Here is a 23,222-nt window from a genome sequence, read left to right as displayed (position 1 = left end):
GATCAGTGTAGAAAGCAGAGAAGTGAGGATGGCAGAAAAGTAGGGATGGCAGAGAAGCAACAGTTGATTATGACCAGCCACGGTTGGAAAATGGCAGGCTGAGCCACAGCTCCTATTCTCCAACCCAGAGGGCCACTCCCCCATTTCCTGCAAGACCAAACACTGTGGAGCCCCAGGGGAATCTGAGCAAACACTACTGAAATTATTGCTAACACTGACAGGGATTGAGACTGAGGGTAGCGAGCGTGATTGAATATCTATAAGAAAAAAAGGCATTATTAACACAATAGAGATCCAAGAGAATTAGATGCTATTTACTGGAAACCAAAAGAAAAACACCTTTGCAACAGGCTAAAGAGACACCTTTATATAATAAATCTTTCTGGAAAAAAAGCAGAACTCCCTTCCATTAATGCCCAGGCAGAGAAATGGTCCATTAAACACCATAAACAACCAAGTTGACAAAGCATCTCAGAAAGAAAGAAAGAAAGAAAGAAAGAAAGAAAGAAAGAAAGAAAGAAAGAAAGAAAGAAAGAACTCCAGAAGATAAGCTTAAAGACATAGAAATATGTGACTTAAATGAGTTTTCAAGATGGTGCTTCTGAAAAACTCGGTGAGATCCAAAACAATGCATATCAACGAATTCAGGAACTGAAAAAACAACTAGATGAGCAGAATGCGTTCTTTATAAAGAAGATTAAAGCCCTCAAAAAGAACCAAATATAAATTCTGGAGATGAAGAACACACAGCAAGAGATAAAAAATGAAATAGCAAGCTTGGGGGAAAGAGTTAACCAAATGAAGGGAAGGATCAGTGATATCGAAGACAGAAATCTAGAAATAAACCAGAAGGAAGAAGAGGAAAACTGAAGAATGAAAAATTATCAAAGAGAAATACAAGAACTAGCTGATGCCATTGGGAGAAGAAACATAAGAATAATGGGCATTCTTGAAGGAGAGTAAAAAGATCAGAGATTAGAAAACATTTTCAGGCAAATAATTGATGAGAATTTTCCAAATCAAAGGAATGAGCTGGAGCTTGGAATTCAAGAAGTCAATAGAACACCCAATTATCTCACCCAAAAAGACCTTCTTCAAGATACATTATATTGAAATTATCAAAAATCAATGATAAACACAGAATTCTCAGGGCAGTCGAGGAAAAGAAGATGGTAACCTATAAAGGAAAATCCATTAGATTACTGTTAGACTTCTCAGCACAAACTTTACAAGCTAGAAAGAAATGGAATGAAATATTCAAACTATTAAATGAAAGAAACTACCAGCCAAGAATAATGTACTCAGCAAAGCTCTCCCTTAGTTATGAAAGAGAAATAAAGACCTTTCTAGACATACAAAAATTGAGGAAATTCTCCACCATGAGGCCTGCATTACAGGAAATATTGAAAAAGGTCAGATAACCTAAAACAAAATGAAAAAAAAATACATTATGAGTGAGGCAACTAGCAGGCAGATAGAAGCAGAGGATTGCAACCCTTACTAAGAAAAGGGCATTATAAGCTTAAGCAATAAGAAGAGATTTGCTATAGCAAGATAGTGATAAACTTTCAACATACGTAGGAACAAATTGAGACAGCAATGACAGAAAAGAGAAGGATTCAAAGATCCAAATTCGCAAAGGGGAATGGAGATAAGGCACCTGCAGAAGAATATGGACTAATGTGTGTGTGTGTGTGTGTGTGCGCGCACGCGCGCACATGTGTAACTATCCTCTACATATTTGTAATGGTAACCACAGGTCAAAGATTCGGAACTGAAATATATGACATAAAACAAGAAGGACCAAAGGGAAAAACTATAAAACTCAACAAAAACAAAAACAAAAAATAGACACACAAGGACACAGAAGCAATGGAAATGCAGAGCTACCAGAAAGCAAAACATAAAATGATTAGAGGAAAATGTCATATTTCAATAATCACCCTAAATGTAAATGGACTGAACTCACCAATAAAAAGTCACAGAGTTTCAGACTGGGTCAAAAAACAAAACCCAACCATATGCTGCCTCCAAGAGACACATCTAAGTTCCAAAGACAAATATAGACTCAAAGTGAAAGAGTGGAAAATGAAGTTTCAACCAAATGGCATTCAGAGAAAAGCAGGAGTAGTAGTACTAATATTGGATGAAACAGACTTCAAAATAAACAAAGTAAAGAAAGATACTGAGAGAAACATCATAATGATAAAGAGAATCATACACCAAGAAGACATAACACTTATTACTATCTGATAGCTCCCAAAAAGGGAGCCCTGAAATATATAAAGCAATTACTAACAGAACTAAAGGGAAAAACAGTCCAAAACACTATCATACTAGGTGACCAAAATACCCCACTGTCAGATATGGACAGATCGTTCAAACAGAAAATCAATAAGGAAATAACATCCTTAAATGACACATTAGACCAACTGGACATAATTGACATTTACGGAGCCTTTCATACCAAAACAGCTGCTTATACAGTCTTCTCTAGTGCATGTTGAACATTCTCTAGGACTGACCATATACTAGGACACAGAGATAGCCTCAAAAAATATGAGGGTTGAAATCATACCAGCCATATTCTTTGATCGTAAAGCTTTGAAGCTGAAGATTAACTATAAAAAGTGGTAAGAACCACAAATACATGGAAATTAAATAGCATGCTACTGAAAAATGACTGGGTCAGAGAAGACATAAGAAGAGACATCAAAAGATAGTACAGCATATCAAAATTTTTGGGTCATGGCAAAAGCGATCATAAGAGGAAAGTTCATATCATTACAAGTCTATCTCCAAAAACAAGAATGAGCCCAAATAAATAACCTAACACTTCATCTTAAAAAACTAGAAAAGGAAAAACAAATGAAGCCTAAAGTCAGCAGAAGGAAGGAAATCATCAAAAATAGAGCAGAATTAAATGAAATCGAAAACAAAAGAACAGTAGAAAAAATAAATGCAACAAAGAGCTGGTTCTTTGAGAAGATTAATAAAATTGACAACCCTTTGGCTAGACTCACTGAAGAAAAAAAGAGAAAGGACACAAATAAAATCAGGGATGAAAGAGGAGAAATTATGACAGACACTGCAGAAATACAAAGGATCATACAAGAATATTATGACAAAATATATAACACCAAATGTAATAACCTAGAAGGAATAGACAAGTTCTTAGAAAGATACTACCTTCCTAGACTGAATCAAGAAGAACTGGAAAATCTAAATAAACTGATCAGAGTCTACGGCCATGCCACTGTGAATGGGCCCAATCTTGTCTGATCTTGGAAGCTAAGCAGGGTTGAGCCTGGTTAGTAATTGGATAGAATTCCATCTAGGAATACCAGGTGCTGTAGGTGTAAAAAAATAAATAAAAAATAAATCAATCAGCAGTATGGAAATTTAATAAATTTTCCAAAACCTCCCAAAAAGTAAAAGTCCAGGACCAGATGGCTTCACCACTGAATTCTACCAAACGTTCAGAGAAGATTTAATATTTATTCTCCTCAAACTCTTCCAGAATAATTTGAACTGGAGGCAATACTTTCTAGCTCATTTTATGAGGCCAATATTAATTACCCTGATACCAAAACCTCATACAGATAATACATACAAAAAACTATAGACCTATACCTCCCATGAACACAGATGCAAAAATCCTAAGTAGGATACTAGCGAACCAAATACTGCAACATATTCAAAAGATTATACACCATGATCAAGTGGGCTTTATCTCAGAGGTACAGGGATGGTTCAACATATGCAAATAATGTGATACACCACATAAACAAATTAAAGAATAAGAATCATATGATCAAATCAATAGATGCAGAAAAAGCCTTTGACAAGATACAGCATCCATTTATGATCAAAACACTATGGAAAATAGTCTGGAGGTTTCTCAAAAAATTAAAAATGGATATAACTTTTGACCCAGCAATTACACTTCTGGGTATTTATCCAAAGGAAACCAAAACAATAACTCCTAAAGAGCTACACACTCCAATATTCATGGTAGCACAATTTACAATATCCAAGATATGGAAGCAACCTAAATGCCCATCAACAGATGATTGGATAAAGAAGTTATGGTCCATATATACAATCAAATATTATTCAGCCATTAAAAAATAAAATCCTACCATTTGCAATGACATGGATGGACCTAGAAGTTATTATCCTGAGTGAAATAAGTCAGATGGAGAAAGATAAACACCATATGATTTCATTTATATGCGGAATTGAAAAAACAAAAAGAACAAACTAATGAAAAACAAACTCACAGATATAGAGGACAATCTGACAATGGACAGAGGGAATGGGGATTGGGGGACTGGGAGAATGGAGTGAAGGGTTAAAGAAGTACAAATTAGTAGTTGATAGATGGTCACGGGGATGGGGAGCATGGCATAGGGAATGCAGTTAGTATTAATATATAAGATAGGTGGAAAGCCAGAGGAGAGAAGGAGCAATCAGGGGATCATTGTATAAACTATATAAATGTCTAACCAACGTACTGTATAGTTGAAACTAATAAAAGAAAAAAAGAAGTAAGAGACTTGTTTTAAGATGGCAGGTTAAACTCACACATTTAGTTCTCCCTCTTCAAAGTTCTGATAAAATTATAGTAAAGGAATTTTAAAAGAGCATAAATATGCAGAATTTAGGATACAGGAGAGGAGACATTAGCAACAAAGTTTAGAAACCAGGTAGCAGATGGACAAATAGTGACTGAGTAAGTAGAACTTGGAAATCTGCATCTCAAGTCATCAATAGGGAAAGCTGAGAGACAACTCAGTTTACATCATAGAACTCCAAGAAAAGGCTCAGGAATTTTAGTGCCAGGTAGCTCTAGAAGTAGAGAAAAAGGAGTTTCTAAAACCAGGATGACTGGTTGAAAGTCAGCCTAAGATACTTTTAAACTTGCAGATTTGTAGAGCCAAATAACTTTCTTTCCTGACCCCAGCAGAAGACTGGATGTCTAGAGATGATTCCTGAAGCTCTAAAGATATCTTTTAAAAAAGAAAATCTATGTTTGACATTCTCAGAGTGATTAGAGGAAACATTACATCCATGAGACAAAAAGAGGAAATTTTAAGGATTATTGAGAAAATAAAAGCTCTTTAGAATTAAAAATATGACAGTAGGAACTAAAACCTCAATAAAAGGTTGGAAGATAAAGCCGATGAAATGCCTTAGAAAGCAGCATTTTAAAAAAGAAAGAAATGGAAAACAGGGAAAAAAATGGAAAATTAGATGACCAATACAGGCATAGGAAAACTATGAGTTACCTGAATAGACAGAGTTCTTTCTTAATGTCTTTTAGGGACATTAAGTAGTTGCTCAAGATCAGACAACTGATAAGAGGCTGAGCTGGGATTCTAACTCGGGTGTGTCTGATTTTTTAAGAGCAAGTTTTCCCAATTTCACTATGCTATAATAAAGCCTCTACAGTGAGAACCCACCCCACCAGTCACATCTATCTTCTCCCTCCTCGGATATTTTGTCAAAGATCACATAAAAGAAATGTGATAATAGCCACTTCATGATGTGCCAAGATAGGTGTTGAGGTCTACAGTTTAGGGAATCCCTGGTTAGTTATTTAGTTGTAAGTTCTCTTAAGGGCTATTCTAATTCCAGGATTCTAATGATGCCTTTGTATTTGCCCTCTCTTTTCAATTTCTTATTTAAGATCATTGGTTTTGATCCTTCCCCATCTCTCATTAGAAGTGATTCAATCCTTTCTAAACCAACTTCACTCATTTGTTCTTTCATTTTCCTATTTCAGCTTTAGTATATGTGCTGCCAAAGCGAGCATTCATTTTACTATTTCTGCTTCACCTTTCCACCTTATGTTTATAATCTCTACTGTCTACTAAAACCTATGTCAGTAGGTTTATCTATTCTGCTTTTTAAAGGCTCATACTTTGCTCCTACTGGAAATATAGCTTTGAATCCTTCCAAACAATGACAAACACAACAACAAAACTTCCATCTTATATCTCATCAGTTTCTGGCACTTTAATAAGGGAGCCTGGTTCCCATTTAAACATACTTCTTAAAACATTTTTAATATCTTTCTGTTCTGATGAATTTGTTTAGCCACGATATTCCTCTGCCAAATTTCATAGCTTTTGAGAGATTCATTTTGGCTGTTATCATTCCATGGCCAGAAAAATTATTTCTCACTTGACGAATCATAGCCTCCCTTCTTATACATAAACTCAATTAACTCATCTCAACAATTTCCTTTTTGAAAGTACATTCTAGAATGTTAATATATGTTTAACAATTCTGTAACTGCCCTTCAATTTCATGTTTTTTATATTCTAAATATTTCTTCCTTTGTAAATATCTAATTATTTCTAGACCTTCTTATGGAATCTTAAACAGCTGAACTAAAAGGAAACTTAAGAAGTCACCTGGGTTCACTTCCAACCTGAAACATTTATTCACACATTCATCAAACATTTATTGAGTACCTATGTGTTACTCTCTGTCATTCAAAGATAAATAAAACAAAAATCTTTGCTCTCATAAAGCTCAATGTAGTGGGGAACAGAGATAAACAAATAAATTACAGCACAACATGGGAAATGTAGCAAAGATAAACACAGAGCAATAAGAACACATAAGAAAAGAGTAACTAAAAATGCTTTATGGCTCATAAAACTGTTGCACAAACATTAGTTCATTTACTTCTCTAAACAACTCTGTGACATAGGCATTACAGGAAAGAAATGGACAATCAGGAAGGCTATAGGATTTACCCAAAGTCACTTACCTAATACTGAGTGCTGGAATTCAAATTCTTCTAATATTAAAGTTTGAGTTCATGATCATTAAACTATGCTGACTCTTCCCTTTCTTACTTACCACTTTTTGGGGTACATAAAAGAAAAGTACATCATTTAATAATTTTACTTTCCTCAATTTCTTTTAAGGAGCATATATGTTCATGAGTCTAATTTCTTCTCCATTTAAATTTAAGTCCATTTTACACTGCTCATTTATATACTGTGAAACACTGAAATTCTCTTTCAATCTACCACATTCTAAGAAATAAGAATCCCAATACTTGTCTCTCCAATCTACATAAGAGAACCCCTAAACCACTTCAGGGAAATATGTCTTTTGTATCATGCCTGGCTTATTGCTTTAAAATCATGTTTAGTTCTACTAACAGAACTAGGAAACAGAATCTGTCTTGCATTTTTAAATTATTCACATTATTCAATCATGCAGTAGATATTTACTGAGCACTTACTACATATAAGGCACTTATACTCCACTATGAAAGATATAGAAAATAATAAGACATACTTCTCACTGTTACGTTTTAGAATGTAGAATGAGAGCTAAAACATAACACAAATAACTGCAATCTAAGGAATACTGTGATAAATGTAATAATGACAATAAACACTACAATTTCAGAACATGGAAGTGGTGGTGTTTGATTGGGACTTAAAGAATGCATAGAAAAAGGTGAAGAGATGAAAAAATAGAAATTAGTAGTCACAAAACAGCCACAAAACAGTCATGTGGAGTGCAGCATAAGACAATATAGTCAATAATATTGTAATGGCTATGTATAGTGCCAAAATCATACTAGACTAATCAGAGGAATCACTTCATAAATTATATAAATGTTTAACCATTGTACTGTAAATTGAAAAATTGAAAAGAAGGGATTACAAATAGATGGAACAGCATGAAAAAAATATGATAATAGAAAAATTATAGCTAATAACAAAAGCTACCATTTATTGAGCACTTGTTATTGCTAGGCATTGTTCCAAATGTTTCACATGCATTATCCCATTTAATCCCTCTAGCAACTATATGATGTAGATAATACCATCATTTTTGTACTGCAGATAAGAAAATCTAAGATTAGAGAGGTAAAAGAACTTGTCCGAGGTCCCATGATTAATAAATCTTATTTAAAATTCATTTTGTCTATCTAACTTAAAAGACAATTGCATGATACAATAATTATAAATCTGTATTGGTGAGCATATAAAGTATTAAGATGTAATTTGTATGACAATAACAGCACAAAGAAGGGAGGAGGGAATGGAGCTATACAAGAGTAAAGTTTTTTTTTTATAATATCAAAATTAAGTTGATATTATGCTGAACTAGATTGCTATAAATTGAGATGTTAACTGCAATTCATAAAGTAACCACTAAGGAATAACTCAAAAAAAGAATAAAAGAGATAACAAGAGAATAAAAATGGTCATTAGGAAATATCTATTTAATACTACGGAAGGCAATAATGGAGGAATAGAGAAACCAAAAGGGCCTAAGATGTAGAGCAAGGAAAAAGCAAAATATCAGATGTAAATCCTACCTTATCAATAATTACATTAAATGTGAATAAATGAAATATTACAGGTAAAAGTCAGAGGTTGGCAAAATTGCCCACAAAAATGATCCAAGTATATGAGGTCTACGAGAGACATAATTTTGATTCAGAGACAAAATTTGAAAGTAAAAGGAATACGTATGTATATATTGCTATATATGCATATATAGCAAACTAACCAAAAGACAGCTAAAGTGGCCATACTTCTATTAGACAAAGTAGACTTTAAGACAAAAAGCATTATGACAGGTGAAGGACATTTTAGAACAATAAAAGGATCAATCTATTAAGAATATATAACAATTATAAGCATGTATATAGCTAACAACAGAGCCCCAAAATATATGAAGCAAAAATGGACAGAACTGAAGGAAGAAATAGATAATACAACAATACTAGTTGGAGGCTTGATTATCAACCTGACAGAAGAACAACAAGGAAATGGAAGGTTTTAATGATACTATAAACCTACTAGACCTAACAGACATCTTCAGAACACTCTACCCAACAAGAGCAGAATGTACATTCTTCATAAGTGTACATAGAACATTCTCCAGAATAGATCATATGTTAGGCCACAAAACAAGTCTCAAAAATTTAAGCATTTAGAATCATACAAAATATAATATTATTGGAAGAAATTAAAGAAGGCCAAATATACAGAAAGACATCCCTTGTTCATAAATTAAAAGACTTAATATTGCCTCCTTTGTCATATATTGAGTGTTTAAGTGTGGATTTATTTCTGGGCTCTCTATTCTGTTCCATTGATCAATGTATCTGTTTTTATGACAGTACCATGCTGTTTTGATTACTGTAGCATTGTAGTAAGGTTGATATCAGGTAGTGTGATACCTCCAATTCTGTTCTTCTTTCTCAAGATTGCCATGGCTATTCAGGATCCATTTCTTCCAGATTGTCCAATTCGTTGGCATATAATTCCTCATATATTTTCTTATGATCCTTTATATTTCTCTGGAGTCCATAGTTATTTCCCCTCTTCTGTTTCTGATTTTATTTATTCGAGTCCTCTCTCTTTTTTCCTTGATGAGTCTGGCTAAGGGCCTGCCATTTTTTTTTTACCCTTTCAAAGAACCAGCTCTTGGTTTCATTAATCTTTTGTATTGTTTTTCTAGATTCTATTTCACGTATTTCTACTCTGATCTTTATTATTTTTTTCCTTCTATTCTTTTTGAGCTTTGTTTGCTGTTCTTTTTCCAGTTCTTTTAAGATTGTTTATTTGAGCTTTTTCTTGTTTCTTGAGGTAGGCCTGTGTTGCTATGAATTTTCCTCTTAGGACTGCTTTCTCTGTGTCCCATAGATTTTGAGTCATTGTGTTTTCATTTTCATTTGTCTTCAGGTACCTTTTGATTTCTTCCTTGATCTCATTGATAACTCACTCATTGTTTAATAGTATGTCATTTAGCCTTCATGTGTTTGTGTATTTTCCAGTTTTTTTTTCTTGTAGTTGATTTCTTGTCTCACGCCATTGTGATCAGGGAAAACAATTGATATGATTTCAATCTTCTTAAATTTATTGAGACTTGTTTCGTGCCCTAGCACATGATCTATGTTGGAAAATGTTCCATGTGCACTTGAGAAGAATGTATATTTTGCTGCTTTAGGGTAAAATGCTCTGAAAATATCTATTAAATCCATCTGGTCCCATTGTTTCCTTATTGATTCCTTGCCTGGAAGGTCTTCCCATTGGTGTCAATGAGGTGTTAAAGTCTCCTACTGTATTACTGTTGATCTCTCCTTTTATGTCAATCAATAATTGCTTTATATGTGTAGGTTCTTCTATGTTGGGTGCTCAAGGAAAGAATTTTTTAAAATGAAACATGCTGCGGACTTAATGTTTGTTTCCTCCAAAAATCCATGTTAAAGCCATAATCTTTAATGCGATGGTATTTGAAAGTGGAACCTTTGGGAGGTGATTGGGTTTAGATGAAGTCATGAGGATGGAGCCTTCATGATGGGGTTAGTGCCCTTATAAGTAAAGACACCAGAAAGTTCAATCTTTCTCCCTGTCATGCAAGAAAACAGTCATAAGCAAGATAGGAAGAGAGTTCTCACCAGGACCTGACCCGATTGGTGCTCTCATCTCAAACTTTACAGCCTCCAGAGCTGTTAATAAATAAATTTCTGTTGTTTAAACTATGGTGTTTTGTTCTGGCAATACAAGCTAATTAAGACAAACTATATTAAAGAATTTGGAGATAAAACCCTAATTGAGTCAGTAATTTATCAATAAAGTAGTGTAAAAAGAACATTGGGCAGAATGCAGGAGGTACATTTGGTTATACATAGTCTGGGCTCTATTACTGTTGCTTGGCCACTGATTTAGCATATCTATAAATGGGAGACTGAATGAGCTATTCTCACAGCCACGGACACTCCACTTTAACTGACTTTACCTTGGAACCATAGTCACTAATTTAACTGCAATAACCAGGTGATACAGGAAGAAATAATAACTGAAGACAAGAACAAGGAGAATAACACAATGTGGTACATAAATTGTCACTCTAACATGATATGCAATGTATAATTGAGATGGGCATTTATGAAATCTGCTTCAAAAACAAAGATTTAAAACTGAATGCAGCAGCACTATTACCACCTCTTTGTACTAGAGGTTAAGAGGTTAAGAGGTACAAAAAGAATGCAGGTACAACAGAAGGAGAATCCTGCGGTTACAGAAAACATAGTGGCCATTCATATCCTTTCTACTATTCATTATTATGTACAATATTTTTCCTAGACAAAGTATAAGAAAGATTATAATTGCATAGAGAAAAGAGAACATGAGATGCTAACCTAGGACAGAATAGTGCTGTCGGCAAAAGAAAAGTTGTCTTCCATTTAATGCTTATAAATACTGAAGAAGTAGAAAACAAAACAATTACTGTAGCAACTTGATTTCATCTACTTTACAAATACTTTATAGTAACCAAGACACAGTTACATTAATACATCAGCTAAGGTTTCCCATGGAATTTTTTACAACCTTTTAAATGCTGCATTTAGCACACCAACTTACTGAAATAATAACAATTGTAATCCTTACTCTTATATTTTTTATCAGACACACATCCAGCAGGAGTTCCCAAAAGGACCCCAAACACAATAGCACAGATCAATAAAGCAACTCGACTGGCAGGGGAAAGAAAACCAAGGCAATCCAGAACTAAAGGTACAAAACAGAAACACCAAACAATTATAGCCTCAAAAGCATGTAGGACTTTATAATGAATTAAAGACAACCTTATTAAGACATATTATATGAAACAGCACACAAAAAATTCTCTGTTGTATTTCATTAACAATGCAAAAAAAGTTATTCACTTAGCTTATTCTTTGATGATTTTTTTTCTTAATTAAAGGTTCTGATTTTCAATACAAGGCAAATGAAGTAAACATTTAAGCTAGATTTAATCTTTAATCTCACTGTTTAAGTCAAAATTAAACAAAATATCTCCTCCTTTCTTATTCTAATAGTCACTCCATAAACAACAAATCATTTTTCCTACAAAAATTTCCTTCTGTTTCTTTTCATTCAAGGTGAGTAATAAAAAACTTAAAGTGAGACTTGATCTCAAGAAAATATAACCTTGAGAGGTGAATTCTGAAATTATCATTGACATCTGAAACACTTAATAAGCCATTTTTGCAGCAGCTTTGTTTATGAAAATCACTACTCTATCAAAAACTGCCGAGCTCCATTTTAGTTTATAAATGAAGGCAACCAAAGTTTATCAGCTATTGTAAACCTACTAAAGATGCTATTCTATTTAAACATTTAAAGACCAGCACTTAGACTTGCCATAGCATTTCAAAATGCTAGTCTTTGAATTATGAACTCCCTTGGTCCACTTAAAATATGATTTTATCCACATGCTGATTTTCAAGAAAAATACCTATTTTCCAAAGCAAGTGGTATGTGTATTGAACATTACAATAAATTATTCAGAACTGAAGAAGTTATGAAAGACTCTTGATATATGAACATATTCAGATTCATATCCTTAATTTGAGAATACAGAAATATAAGCACTATAAAACAAATTTCCTTAAACTTTAAGGTATAATTTTTTAAAGTTCTTTTATACACATGAATCAAAGTTTAACACATGTCAGCAGTTCACTACAAATATTTAACACAATACTTATCAATCTGAGCTTACTCACATAGAGTAAAAACCATCATAATCAAAACTTGTGTTCTTTGACTCAAGAAAACTGACAGCAACATTTCATTCCCTAGAGGTTTAAATACATCCTCCCTCTCACCCCCAAATCAGCTTCCATCCAAACTCTCCCTGGGCATCTTCCTGCATAGGTGAAAGTCTTTAATAAACATACCAGTTATTATGACAGACAGTCACAAAAGCTCTGAAAGTTAGATGAAACTGAATTTTCCTCTAAAGACACACTAACTGGAAACCACTGGTTCATTTCGGATATAACAGGTCTCTGGAAGGTATCCAATCCTGCCATACAAATAAGCCATCCCGTTACTCTAAGTTTTGCATTGGGGGGAATATATTAATTACATAAAGCATACAAGTGGCTTGATTTTCACTAGAAAGCAAAACGATTTAACATACATGAGGAATTCAACCAATTTTATATAAATTAAAAATTCACCAATACATAAATGATTACAAGTGTCAAAATAATAGAACAGGTAAAAACTAAATTTGCCTAAGTTATAGTATTTTGCAAAATTTGGTATATTTATCGCATGCTCCAAATTAATGAAAAGCTTAAATAATGATTTTTAAAGCTCAGAAACACATAAAAAAGAATATAATCAAAGAGTTTATTAATTATTTGATAAAATAACCCTCTAATAAAATTACCTCTACTTTTAAAGAATCTACACAATTCTAAACTTTCTGATTCAGTATAATATGCCAAATTACTATACATCAAAATGTATTGTATTTAAGATTTTATACTGTAAGTAGAAATATAACATTGAGAACTGGGCAGAGTAGGCAGTCGTAGATTTGCTGAATCAAATATGTGCATTTTTACTTATAGAAGAATTCAGGTGATTATATCTGATAATATCTCTATGAAGGGTTCTTAATATAATCACAGACACCATTTCAGATAAGAAAAGCATAATAACAAAGGAATTCATAATATTAAAAAATTTTAAAAAGGAAAAAAAGGGAGAAGTTAAATCTCAAATTCCTCATTGGAACAGTAAAAAAAAGTGTAGTCATCAAGATGCAGTTACATTGATATATTAGCTAAAATTCCCCACACAATTTTTAAAAAAATTTACAGCCTTTTAATTTCTACATTTAACACATCAACTTACTGGAACAATAATAGTTGTAATACTCTTATACATTTTATGAGACACATATCCAGCAAGAGTTCCCCAAAAGACGCATAACACAGTATTTGAATGAGACATTCAAATTATTATTATGTTGATCAGTTTTCTAAAGTTAAAATCAGATCAAAGGCTGAATACATCAATACAGTGTAAAAATATATATATATATATTTATTTATATAAAATATTACTGTTAAAATGTACAGCTGAAACTTATCAGATTTTGTTAACCAATGTCACAATAAAAATAAATTTAAATGAACTTAAAGCTCTATCACAAAAGTGTATTACAAATAAAACAGTAGAAACAACACTATTCTTAAGGTTATTTTAGAATTTTTTAAGAGTACATTTCCAAAAACAACCATGGAGAAGTGAATAAGATCAATAATGCAAACTTAGTTCCAGGGTATGGAACTAAAAATGAAAGTTCAGTAATCATGGTTTAACTAATAGCGAACTGACTTCTTAGCTGAGAGACCAAGGCTATATATAGTCTTTGACTTTATCATTCTATGAGCTTCAGGGTAAAGACCCCATGAGCCAATTTACTCATGAGCTCTTACTGTTTCTAAAATTAAAACTTAAACACTATCCACAAATTAAAACTAACACTTTCTGCCATCCCACCACCCAGCCAAACCCATATACATCAAAAAAGTTTCACCAAAATGTATGAAAAGGCCAGCAACATTTTTTAAAAATTCCAATAGAGTAACTGATGTCCGCAATGTCTGTTCAAAGACATAAGTAAATTAGCTCATGACAGGAACCAAACTGCATTTACTGTTACAATATAAATATTAATACTACTAGAGATTAGCACCACAATCTATCTGGAAGCCCTTGGCTTTCACAACCCCTTCGGAGAAACATTTTAAATAAATATTATCTGAAGAATTTCTGGTCAAGACGGTGGAGTAGGTAAATGTTGGGCTTGCTCTCTTTCACAACCACCTCGAAATTACAACATAACTATAGACCAACCATCCATGAGAATCACCTGAAATCTAGCTGAACAGAAGTACTATAACTAAGGACATACAGAAGAAGTCACATCAAGACTGGTAGGAGGGTGGAGATGCAAAACCAGCTGGTCCCACACCCATGTGTGGTAGTTGAGAACTGGATGGGATATCTTGGTTGTGGAGGTCCCCCTGAGAAGTGAGGGTCCTAGTCCTACACCAGGCTCCCCAGCCCAGGGTTCCAGTGCTGGGAAGGGAAGTCTCCACTACTGCTGGCTGTGAAAACCAGCAGAGATTGTGGCTGAGTGAGACAGATGGCTGTGGGAGTCCCATGCATGCCTCTTAAAAGGCATGGACATATTTGCTGATAACTCTCTCACTCTGGACTCCAATGCTGGGGCAGTAGATTGAAAGGCACCAGAGACAAACGGGGAGGACTGAATTGTCAAGTTTCAGGTTGAGGGCTGGAAGGGCTGCTTTGTCCCAGACAGAAGTGCTGGCAGAATCCATTGTTCCTTTGTTGAGCCTGCACCTTTGCCTAGTGTGCAAATGAAGACAGGCGCCATTTCTGAATATCCATCAACCTGGCTAGCACTGTTTTCCCTGCCCTGGTGATTCCGAGACCCCAAATCCCAGTGACTTTTCCATACAGATAGCCTATCTTGACTCATGCTGCAGAGTTTTCTAAAATCCCCCAAAGGTTCACAAACCTCAAATAAGTAGCATCTGTACTCAGCGTGCTCTGTACACTTTGCTAAGCAGCCCCAAGTCTGAAACTAGCAAACAACCTCAGTTCACACTTTAGCTTCTCCAAGACACCTCCAAGCCTAGCACAAGTGGCAATGATCTGCATATCACTTTGTAACTCATACCAAGCGGCCCCAGGCAAAGCATAGGCAGCAACTAACCTTGGCCTGCACCAGAGCCCACCAAAGAAGACCCAGAACCAACAAACCTTGTGGCCAGTTTCAGAACACACCAGCGCACCACCAAACCACCTTCACAAACAACAAACACAAAGGGAAGACTAAGAAGGACCCAGAGCCACTCTACTTAGACTGGGAAACCTACCTATCACATAGAAACAAACACAAGTAGGCAACCAAGATGTGAAAGCAAAGAAACATGTCCCAAGTGAAAACAAACAAACGAACAAACAAAAACCAGAACAAATCTCCAAAAAATTAAAAACAAAATGAAGACAAGCAATCTATAAGATGCATAATTCAAAACATGAATTATAAGGATGCTTGATGATCTCAGTTAGAACTTCAACAAAGAAATAGGAAACATGGGACTGCAAATTGGTACAGCCACTATGGAAAACAGTATGGAGTTCCTCAAAAAAAAAACCTAAAAATTGGCCTACCATATGATCCAGCAATCCCTCTACTGGGTATTTACTCCAAAGATTTGAAAACCCATGTCAGGAAAGATATTTGTACACCAATGTTCATAGCAGCATTATTCACAGTGGCCAGGACATGGAAGCAACCAAAGTGTCCTATGATAGATGATTGGATAATGAAGTTGTGGTACATATATACAATGGAATATTACTCAGCCATAAGAAGAAATGAAATACTGCCATTTGCAACAACATGGATGAACCTCAAGATAATCATGCTAAGCAAAATAAGCCAGATAGAAAAGGTTGAAAATCACATGATATCACTTATATGTGGGATACAAATCTAAAAGAAAAAATGAACAGGACAAACAAACAGAGACTCATAGACATGGAGCATAGACTAGTGGTTACCAGAGGGTAGGGGGAAGGTGGAAGAGGGGAAGAGGGGAAGTAGATGGGATAAAAGGGGTCAAATAGGTGGTGACAAAAAGAAATCTAACTATGAGAGGTGAACACACAGCGTAAATATATATATATATATATTATTTATTTATTTATTTATTTATGTAAAATATTACTGTTAAAATGTACAGCTGAAACTTATCAGATTTTGTTAACCAATGTCACAATAAAAATAAATTTAAAAAAATAAATAAGAAACATAAAAACCAGTCAGCAAGGAATCAAAAGAAAAAATAAACAGAAGGAGGAGGAAAATGACATACATGATAGAGCCTTTTTCCATCCCTTTTGTGACCAAATCAAGTTTGTGACAGAAACACTGAGCAAATAGCAAAGAAAGTCACCTGGGAACTAGATGAGCAGAATCACTACAACTAGGGAAAGAAATAATAAATCACCCTGCAACGATAGACGGTAGGAGAGGGTAAAGACACGAGGCTGCACTATCATAAAGGTTGAGTGGGACAGAGGCTGCAGCAGCTGCAGCCACCAGCTGCAGATGCTCTTAGTGGGGGCCGTGTCCATGAGTGGACTTTCACAGTGATGGGCCTGCTCTCTCTGAGCAGCAGCACTGAGTTGGCTGCTTGAGGGGCACCAGGGACTTACAAGGGAATACTGAGTTGTCTAAGTGAGAGTCAAAGGTGATGTTCTCTTCTGGGAAGAAGTGCTTGTGGTATCCACTGCCCCTCTTTGAGCCCTCTCCTATCCCAGTGTGCGGACTCAGCACCGACATAGTTGAGACATCATCATTCTGAATAACAGCTCACTTCACCTAGATGATTCCCTAAAACTCCACCTCCCTCAGCTTGTGGCCCCACCCAAGCCACATGCAGTTGTATCATCCACAAGTCTGATGCTCCTTACTGAGCCAACTCAAGTTCACACTGGTGGGCAGCTGACTTCAGTTTCTGGCATGGCCTCTTAAGGCAACTATAAGCACGGCATCTGTGAATTATTTGCTGAATATTAACAGGTGGTCTTAAAGTGGCCCAGGCTGGGGCTAAACTTGACCTGCAGCTGACTGTGCCACTGACACCTGCTACACAAAGCCACACTAATAAGACCTGGAGACTTAGGAGCTTTGCTTAGTACATAGAAACAGACACAGAAAGGGAGCCAAAATGGGAAGACAAAGAAGCAGAAACCATATGAGAGACCGAAATCCGGAAATAATGGAGTCAAATAATCTAACAGATGCAGAGTTCAAAACACTGATCATAAAGATGCTCAATGAACTTAGGGAAAGAGTAGATGAATGCAGTGAGAACTTTAACAAACAGATAAAAAACATAAAAATGGAAATGGAAATTAAAATATGGAAGCAGTCGGGGTGGTTCCATAGAGTAGCAGTTAGCATGTCTGCTTTACACGCAGAAGGTCCTGGGATTGTGCCCTAGCAGAACCATGGCCCATACCCCAGGTGCGCCATCAGAAGAAGAGAGAGAGAACAAGGAATTGAAAACATATTTGAAGAAACTGATGAAAATTTATTTGAGGAAATGACTGAAAACTTCTCTAACCTGATGAAGAAAATAGACATATACACCCAGGAAGCACAGAGAGTCATCTATGGCTGACTAATGTTCTATTGTATATATGTACCACTTCTTCTTTATCAATTAATCTACTGATGGACACTTAGGTTGCTTCCATATCTTGGCTATTGTAAATAATGTTGCAATGAATATACAGATGCATATGTCTTTACAAATTAGTGTCTTTGGTTTCTTCGGATAAACACTCAGAAGTGGAATTGCTGGGTCCTTCTTTGCCTCCTATTATAGACTTTTTTGAAGTCTATTTTGTCTAGTATAAGTATTGCTACCACAGCTTTTTTTGTTTGTTTTCATTTTCATGAAACATCTTTTTCCATCTCTTAACTTTCAGTCTGTATGTTCCTTTCAATCTAAAATGAGTCTCTTGTAGACAGTATGTGATGAACATACTCAACAAGATGAACCCAAAGAGGCCCACACCAAGACACATCACCATTAAAATGCCAAAGTTTAAAGACAAAGCATCTTAAAAGCAGAAGGAGAAAAGCAATTAGTTACTTACAAGGAAGTTCTCATAAAACTATCAGCCAATTTCACAACAGACTCTTTGCAGGCCAGAAGGGATTGGCATGAAATAGTCATGAAAAGCAAGGACCTACAACCAAGATTACTCTACCAAACAAAGCTGTCATTTATAATCAAAGGACAGATAAAAAGATTCCCAGACAAGAAAAAGCTAAAGGAGTTCTTCACTGCCAAACCAGTATTACAAGATAAGTTAAAGGAACTTCTATAAGAAGAAAGGGCAGGGATCAAGACTATGAATAATAAAATGGCAATAACTACATTTCTATCAACAATTATTTTAAATGTAAGTGGATTAAATGTTCCAATCAAAAAACATAGGGTGGATAAAAAATCAAGACCCTTACACATGCTGCATGCTGCCTACAAGTGACTCACTTTAGATCTAAAGGTACATACAGACTGAAAGTTAAGGAAGAGAAATAGATATTTCGTGAAAATGGAACAAAAAAAAGAAGCTGAAGGAACAATACTTATACCAGACAAAATAGACATTTAAAAATGTCTATAACAAAATACAAAGAAGGAACCAGCAATTCTACTTCTGTATTTATCTGATGAAACCTAAAACACTACATCGATGGGACATGTGGATCTCTATGTTAATTGCAATGTTATTTACAATAGCCAAGATATGGAAGCAACCTAAGTGTCCATCAGGAGATGAACTGATAAAGAAGTGGTATATATATATACAATTGAACATTAATGGATGAATGGATAAGAAAGAGGTGGTATGTTTATGCAACAGAATATTACTCAGCCATAAAAAAGAATAAAATCTTGCCATCTGCAACAACATGGATGGACATAGAGGATATTGTGCTGAGTTGAGTAAGGCAAATACTCTATGATTTCACTTACATGCGGAATCTAAAGAATAAAATAAATGAGCAAATAAAACAGAAACAAATTCATAGATACAGAGAACATTTTGAGGGTTGCCAGATGGGCGGGAGACTGGGGGTGTAAAAGAGGAAAAAGGATTAAGAAGTATAAATTGGTAGTTACAACACAGTCACTGGGATATAAAGTACAGCATAAGGAATATAGCCAATAATATCATAACTTTGTATAGTGTCAGATGGGTACTAGATTTATCAGAGCGATCACTTCGTAAGTTATATAAATGTCTAATTACTATGCTGTACACCTAAAATTAATATAATATTAAATATCAACTGTAATTGAAAAATATGAAAAATATGAAGTAAATTTAATGTGAAGAGAGTTCTGAAGATGTGACAAAATGGGATCCAAACAAAAGGGTCTCTGGAAGAGCTACAATATAATAATAATAATAATAATAATAATAATAATAATAATAATAATAGGAAGAAGAATAAAATAGAAACAAGCAAAGGATGATACTCTCATTTTAAAGGCAATGGGAGTATAAAAAAAAATCATCATCTCTGAAGATTGTACTCATAGTATTACACCTTTCATTTTTACATTTATAGTCTTCTTCCACCCAAATTTCTTTATTACAGGATAACAGGAAATAAAATACTATATAAACATATTTATGTCTTTTTCAACAGCTTCTCTAATCAGGCTTCTATGTTACTAACTTAACATCCTCTCCAACTCTCAGCACTTTATCACAGTCCCAATCATATTCTCAGTTGGTCCATCCATCAATTGCACGTTGAGAGTACGCCTTTCACATTCATTAAAGACTTCTAACTTTGTGTTTTGAACCTGTTGAAGATTCCTGAGGAATTGAGTCCTTTCCTTCTGAGTCCACTAGAATACAAGCTTCATGTGGGCAGAAGTCTGTCTTTCTTATTGACCACTATGTCTCAGAGCCTACCATTGTGCTTGGCATCATAATAGGGACTAAAAAGAATACCTGTAGAATGAATGGTCCTTCAGTCACAGACATTATCTCTACACGATTCTCTCCTTTATATGACCTGCAATGATTGAGTGAGTAACCACTCAAAATGTTTTAGGTTCTCATGCATAATCCTTTCACCTTTCTCTTTGCTCTTTTGTGACATCTCGACCTTCCTCCACCCCAGCTTGTTACTGCTTTTCCTACTCTATAGTTTGCTCAGACTTTCTGAACCCACAAATAAAGCTTCCATTCTGTTTTCCTTTTATCTCTTGCCTTGTGTCCAGTTCCACAGTTATATCCTGCCTACTTCCCACACCAATATTTCTCGCATGCAGACATAGTACCTCTATGACATCTCAGGCTTCTCTTCACCTTCAGCATAAACATTGGTATATTTAAAACACATTTTCTTTTTTTCTTTTTCTTTGTATATGTGGAGATGTGGAGGAGAGGAAGGAGTGGGAAACTAGCCATGGAGAAGGAAAGAAATGTCACCGAGATCATCTTTGGTGACAAAATAATTTAAATAAATGTGTGTTGTGTGTGTGTGTGTTTGTATAATATATACATGTATTTAATTTATTTACTTATTTACATTTCTCAGCCTGAAACTACTTATTCTTTATTTTATGAAGTGCTTACCTAAATCACTGAATGTTGGTATGAGGCATGGACTCCAAAATATAATCCCATCTAGAAGCTCACTTGATAGTTTTGTTTTCCTAAAATATAAAATATAAAATCTTATGACCAAACTTCAACTGATCTTTTGCTGGTTATAATCCTAAAACAGACAAAGTAGTCATCTTCCATTTCTTTCTTCTAATGTGATGAAATAATGACATTTTAATCTTATTTTTTTTATTTACTGATATTTTACCTCATTCAGAAAGGGACTAGGGAGAAAATAATTTTAGCTTATTGCTGTTCACCAGAAATAGCACCTTTCGCAACTTTTTTTTGTAATCATAAATCCGCCCCATATTTCATTTTGTCCAGACCACGATGTCATCTTGATTGTAACTTCATATCCTACTTTTCAAGGTACACAAAGATATATATGAGAGTCACCGTAGTTTTGTTTGTAAATTTAGAAACCTAGAAATAACCAAAAATAAAGTATGGTAATTCATGCTAATAAATACTATGTAACAATTAAAAGAATGAAGTGCATCTATAGGCAATGATATGTTTATGAAATAGCATTAAATTAAAAAAAAAGGTGCAAAGATTCCATAGTAAGATTCCATTGTCCTCCAAAAAATAATACACATATGTTGTGGATGCAAATATTTTTCTAGAAGAAAAAATAATGGTTATACTCTTGGAGAGAGACTAAGAATTGTAGATGATAAGGAAAGGGAGAATTTTACTTATACCTTTTCTATACGATTTGAAGTCTTCACCATATACAAATATTATTATTATTATTTAAATTGACCTAAAAGACAACTTGCACCACTACAACCAACCAACTCCACCTCCCACAAATAGGTTTATTATTAAGGTATTTTGTTTAATTATAAAAAACTGTTCAACTTAAATCATTTCTTAAAGAATACAATAACATTTTACATTTTTGTATGTTAAGTATTTAGAAATATTGTAGCAACAAGTTTATAAAAGATATTTTCTTTTTAAATATTATAGTTTCAATACTAAATAAAACACAAGAAAATATAATTACCAATCAAGCTATTTCTGCTGATGCATGATCAAATTCAAACTGTTAGTAGCTTTCTTATAAAATACCCCTAATAGATAAAGATCATAACTGGTAATTCCCCCAATAAACACTTAAACCATAAATGCAGTGTTATTACTCCTCAAATCAATGACATGTTCATAGTGAAAAGAAAATGCTGGTACTGATTGACCAAATTGTTAGAAAGGACTTATTATGTAAAACTGGGTATCTTTAGGTGTTTTTTCTAAAGTTTGGGGGTGAGATGTGAAGAAAGTCAATGTACACTACTTGAAAAATAAGATCCAACTTATAGATTTTAATTAAAATTGGTTTTAATTAAACAATAGATTTTAGTTAAAACCTGATAATTAGGTAATCAAGGTTAACATTACTAATGACAGGGAAGGTTGACATCATGTGCCTCTTGATGTGAGATATCATTTCTGCAGTATTCCTGCCAAGAACGAATGACCTGAGCCAGATCGTGAACCGTCAGACAGACCCAGGTTGATGGCCATCCTACAAAATGTAAGTTTTGTACTCTTTAAAATTTTTAAGGTTATGAAAGACAGGGAAAGACTAATAAACTGGTCCTGGTTGGAGGAGATCAAAATCGAAACACAACATGAAATCTTGGAAAGGATTGTGAACTAGAAAGGGAAAAAGTGACAATGTTGCCCAGCTGGTGAAATTTGAATAGATGTATGTGGATCGGATGGTAATGTGATACCAATATTGATTTCTGATTTGGAGGACTATATATTAATTATGTAGGAAAGAGAGTTTATTTTGAGGAAAAACACTCTGGAATGCTTAGGGATGATGGGACATCCAGCTCTCAAAAGATTCAGAGAAAGATTAATGATAATAGGCGCACAGAGAGAAGAGTGAACAATGGAGCAAATGAGGTAAAATGTTAACAATTGGGGCATCTGGTTACAGGGACTACGGGAGTTCTTTGTATTGTTCTAGCACTTCCTCTGTTGTCTAAAATTGTTCCAAATAAAGGAAATCAGAATTTACAGAACTGATAAATATTCACTGCATGCAAGGGTTTATCATAACCATTCTATTAAAATTTTGTCCTTACAGTAAAATGTGAC

General features: G+C 34.5%; 1 pseudogene; it reads right to left on the bottom strand.

Moving 5' to 3' along the window:
* Positions 1-23,222, bottom strand: part of LOC107497111 — a 54,899-nt pseudogene that overhangs the window by 15,670 nt on the left and 16,007 nt on the right.

The sequence above is a fragment of the Rousettus aegyptiacus genome, unplaced genomic scaffold (assembly GCF_014176215.1).
Source record: "Rousettus aegyptiacus isolate mRouAeg1 unplaced genomic scaffold, mRouAeg1.p scaffold_m13_p_9, whole genome shotgun sequence".
In the NCBI taxonomy this organism is placed as follows: domain Eukaryota; kingdom Metazoa; phylum Chordata; class Mammalia; order Chiroptera; family Pteropodidae; genus Rousettus; species Rousettus aegyptiacus.
Note: the sequence above shows the minus strand (reverse complement) of the source record. Positions and strands in the feature narration are given on the sequence as shown.